We start from the raw sequence: 5,746 nt of genomic DNA, 5'->3' as shown, positions 1-5,746 counted from the left end.
AATTTATAATTTTTATAAACCAATTAGATTGGGTAAATGCCAGAAGATACATGTCTCACAAATTTATCAACATTTGCGCGTACATATTTATGTTCACAAAATTTGCAAGATACTTACTTATCTTTATATTTTAGCACCTAACGCTGCCATACACGACCTTTCATTCTACCTATTTCTCGAAATTGACATGTAATACGTTAATTCACATGTAAGAGAAGTCTGAGTACCTCTTCAGAAATTAGAGTCAGAGATAGTGATTGGTAAATTCCCGGGAAGATATTTATCGAAAATATTGCCGTGAAGATTCCCAAAAATGGGAATTTTCAAGAAATTTATGTACAATCACAAAGAAAGTTGCATTCTATTATTATATTATGATTTCAAAGATAAATTCTTTTTTATATCACAGTATGTTATTACTGTTGTCCCCAGAGGAGTCTTTAATATGTATATCCTGAATGATGTTATTTTATTAATATTCTATTATATTTAGAGAGTACGCATAATGGATATTTATTTACAATAGGGTCCAATGAAAGTAAATATATTTCAAAAATTGTATAGTATGTCCACATACTTTTAAACCGCTAAACAGTTTAAATTTACATGTAAGTAGCTTTTCTAAACTTGACTCTCCTACTGATATTATAAGCATGTAATTTTTAAATGTTATAAACAATTTTGTCAACATTTGCGCATAAATATGTTTGTTCACAATATTTGCAAGATACTTTCTTAAAATGTATGTTTTTGCAGGTTACATTGCCACACACGACCTTTCCTCCTGCCCATTTCTTGAAATTTCGTGAATTAATGCTCATGTAAGAGAAGTCCGAGCACCTCTTCAGAAATTTGAGTCAGAGAGAGGAGGCAGACCGACGTCTATTACTAACGGTGGTTGAGGTTTATTAATAGTACTTCATCTTTAGTTCTACATAAGTTTACTTAATTCTAAATTACTTTACAAAATGTTCCTTTTCATCATTTGTAAATTAGTACTTTGCTAATTTTGGCTGTTCATTAGCATTGGGGGCCAGCTTTTGCACCTACATTTTTGCGATATTCTATTCTGATGCGGTTGTTTTATGGTTTCATACGATAAATTACGTTACCAACATTAAATTCAGACAGCATTGCCGAGCGAGCGTAACCGAGTGAAGGCGGGTTAAAGCCGCGCAGGGCACGTTGTTTTCTGTCTTCGTTACCAACAATTCAGTTTCTTTTCTCACATAAATCCCTTCCACTTACATTTATGGTTTATACAAATATCCTACTGCCTTAAAAAATTGTGTTCGATACTTTCATGACTACTTGAACATCACTATCAACTCATTTCTTCCGTAAATCATCCTACTTTTTGCTAGTTTTCGCCCCCCAATTCTAAACAATTAGCTTACTTTTTAGTGCAAATTCAAATGGAACTTTAATAAATCATATAATTAGTTATATAAAGTACAATCAAAGAATTTTAAATTTTTAACCTCCAAATTCTTTAAAACCTAAAAGTAAATAATAATATATCAAAATAAAGTAATTAGTCATATGGTTCTTATAATTTGAAGGACAAAGTAAAAAGTTTGAAATAAATTCCTTCCCGGGAATTTATAGGTCAGTTGCAAACTATGGTTTAGCCTTTACCTTGATCATATCCTGGATCCGCCACTGTATATATATATATATATATATATATATATATATATATATATATATATATATATATATATATATGTGTGTGTGTGTGTGTGTGTGTGTGTGTGTATGTGTCTTGGTGCAATATAGTACATGCAATATCTATATGCTAATTTGTTGGAAACCTGGGGGCCCGGAATACTGTTCCCAATCGGGCCCTGAACCTTCTAAGTATTAGATTACCGTATCTTTTTATCCTTTACTTTGAAGAGAAAAAGCTTTAAATTTTTTAACTATATGACTTCCCTCAGGAACAGCCTCTACTTTTAATTATGCGTTTGAAGACATATCGTCCTGCAAAAAATACATTAATGATGATAGTTTCTTAATTAGTTCTTATGCAGTAATAATAAATTTTGGTCGGACACATTTTTTTATCATTCCTATTATTATTAGACAATAGACAATATTATGTACTCACGAATCAGTATGCATTTCTTGGAAAAGTCGTCAGAACGAACCTTCAATTTACGGTACCAGAAGGAAACTTTTTATCTGCAGCTATAACGCCTACAGGTAATCTAGGACTGGAATCCGGGGCTGGAATCACGACGGGACTTCTAGGAGTGGAGAGAGGGACAGTGAAAGATTTCTCTGATGATCTGAAACTGCCGCTGGGGGGAGGTGCAAACATCACTTCGTGCTGTACTGATGCAGAGATTTCTTTGAATTTAGTAGTGGTGTCTTCCTCATCACCTTAGTAAAAATAGAAACTAACTTCTACACACAAAAGTAACGTTAAAAAATGGATCAATGATTTTTGGGCATAAGAAATATATACCACATATTACAAAGGGTGTTATTGCTGGAATTGTAAACAAAATTCATCAAACTAATTTCGTGCTAATAACTAACTCAATCTTTTACGTAAATTTTATATATCTCCTTATGTGTTAATAACACTATGCAACACTCATTTTGTCCTTGTCTTATAATAGCGATTTCCTGTATTGTTACCTTGATAGTAACTAGAAATGGAATATTTATTCCATGAAACTTCGCTTATGTAAGTAGTAGCATCGAAAATATGGAATTTGTGCTATATTAATTAATTTATATGCACATCCTACAATGTTTGATGCGTTAAGTTGCATTTAAATTCGATTGAAGAACCTGGCAACATTGAGAGATTCGGGATAGAATCAACATGCATTGGGCAGTTTTTTTAAAGGCTATTTGTAAGGATTTAAAGGTATATATATATACAGGATGCCCAAAAATATGTATTGCACTGATCAAGTATAACATTCTAGTATATGGGTGTATTTGCTTCGGCTGTTCCGAGCTTAAGATGTAAGTAAAAACACATTAAGAACAATAAAGAAACTAAGTCTACCACATGGATAATAATAAGAAATTATATAAAATGCAAGAGTTGATCACTACGGTACTACATACCTACTTTTGAGCCACCTTGTGTATTTATAACCCTAGAATATCCTGTTATACTACAATTGTGTCACAGCATACCTTTCTTATTAAACATTGCAGATATGAACTACTAATAGACAACCCTACCATCCCAACCAAAATGATTTGAATTATCTTATTCGAAATCTAAGTCAGAGGAAATATGATAGGTAAAATAGTGGAACATAGTTGATAAATCAGTAAACGCAACAGCTTAAAGGAGACGCCACGAACAGTTTTCTAATTTGTTTTGTATGAAAGCTGGATTGTGCTTATAAGTGTTTATGCTTTACAGATACCCTGCATTCTGAAAGAGTGGCGTTTGTTTATAGACAGCTCATTTAGAAGTCTCAAAGGTGTGTATCTACACAATGGGAATAAGCACCTGTCTATTCCTGTGATTCTTTCCGTCTCTACAAAGGAAGACTAACAGCTGAAGACCTTATTGGACAATTTAGAATATACAAAATATGGGTTGTAAGTAATAGGGGACTTCGAAATTATTGCCTTACTCATGGGTTTGCAGGGCGGTGTCACCAAATTCTCGTGTTACCTTTGTTTGTGAGACAGTAGTGACGCCCAGGCCCACTGCCGGAGGAAGTACTGGCCACAACGGGAGGAGTACACTGTGAGGACACATAATGTAAAATACGACCCTAAAATGGTATTGTTACCACCTTTACACATAAAACTTGGCATTATCAAGCAATTTCTGAAAGCTTTTGATAGAGATTCTAACACATTCAAGACATGTTTTAACAAGACATGTTTCTGCAGCTATCTCGTGCTAAGATGGAGGCTGGAGTGTTTGTAGGACCGCAAGTGATGATAGTAATCCAGTCTACTGAGGTCTTCATGTTGCTAACTGAGATTGCAAAGGAAGCCTGGAGCAACTGTGTGGCAGTCGTTCAGTGTTTCTTAGGAAATTACAGAGCTGAAAATTATGTGGAACTTATGAACATTGTGATATACTATGGCGAAACGGGTTGTAGGATGTCACTTAAGTTACATGTACTTGCCTCTCATCTGGAAAGTTTTGAGGAAAATATGGATACAGGGGAAACGGTGAGCGATTTTACAAAGACATTATGACTTTCGAACGCGGTTACCAAGGACAATATAACGAGAACATGATGAGGAACTACATCTGCGGGCTAATTAATGAAAATCATGATACGCATAAACGAAAATGTAGGAAAAAGACATTTCTAAGGTATACCCAGGTACACATGGATATCTATCGTGGTTGCACGAAGGGGGCAGACAGGGTCCTCCTGACTCACGACAATGTATACGTAATATAGCAAACCATGCATATTATATACCAGAAATATCAAATGTAATATAACAGCCATGGAGATCGCTCCCTTAAAAAAATTCTTCGGGCGCCCCTGATATCTGTGTACCCAAGTTATAGTTTAAGTAGCCTACTCTTTTGATGTTATAATAGGGGTGTGGAGAAACTTACTACCAAACTTCTTTAATCAATTTAAATGCAATGTCTAATATATTTCATAGAGTTTTTTTTTTTAACAAATCGATGTTCAACTTACAAAATCGAAGTTTCATGAGAATTATGCACATTTTCGTAAATGTTTTATGAATATGACTAAGGAATCAACAATAGCAACCTAAGGACAAAACTTTTTTAAAAGTGTTTCATAGTGTAATTAGAGAAACTATATGTTGAAAACAACACTTTTTAAATCTCATCACCGTTATCACTCTTATAATTTACACTACGAGACAAGACGAGAAATTTTTCGAGTCTTGTGAGCAACACTAGTTCACCCAAATCTTTTGTCTCAAACTCTATTTTAGCTCTAAATGATCCGTTTGAAAAACCTCATAATGAAGAGAATTTATGAACGTTAAAAGATACCCAAATCACAATATATTCCAATAATAAATATGGTTTAAATGTTCTTAGATTATACCTCTCGTGACACAGAAGGATTCTGAGAACTTCTAGATAAAGGAATACATTTTGTACGTAAATTTACAGAACGAGATGAGAAGTGAGTCCTCGAGAATCGAGACAATAAAGAAGTTTCCGAAAATTGAGACGAGACGTAGGAGACGATATCATAAACCTTATTGCTCGTCTCATCTCGTCTCGTCCATTTTAGGTGATCCGAAGTAAGTTATACCATGGTATGTTTAGTTCTCTTTGTTCAAGACGTATGTTAAGAAGTGATGAGCAAATGCAAGACCAACACCCGGGTGCTCTTGGTCTTGGTCTTGCACAGGAACCCTTGGTCTTTGTCTTGCTCTTGGTCTTGGTCTTGCTTGCAAGAGTCTTGCAAGTTTTGCTTTTAAAAAATTTTATGCTTTTCATAGGTAAAATTTACTTTCGATATAAGGGATAACAAAATCTACAATGTGTCAATAGTAATGGAAATTTAATGTATATTTCTATATGTAATATAGTTTATCTTCGCTTAAGTATGATGATAGTGTAAAACATAGGCGATGACTTTTTGTTTTTATGTTTTCAATGGGTACCCAAGCTTCACTACTTATGAGATAAATCACGTTTCGTAATTTTTACACACACATACACACACATATATATATATATATATATATATATATATATATATATATATATATATATATATATATATATATATATATAAGGGTGGTC

The sequence above is a fragment of the Thermobia domestica genome, chromosome 7 (genome assembly GCF_964235325.1).
Source record: "Thermobia domestica chromosome 7, izTheDome1.hap1.1, whole genome shotgun sequence".
Lineage (NCBI taxonomy): Eukaryota > Metazoa > Arthropoda > Insecta > Zygentoma > Lepismatidae > Thermobia > Thermobia domestica.
Note: the sequence above shows the minus strand (reverse complement) of the source record.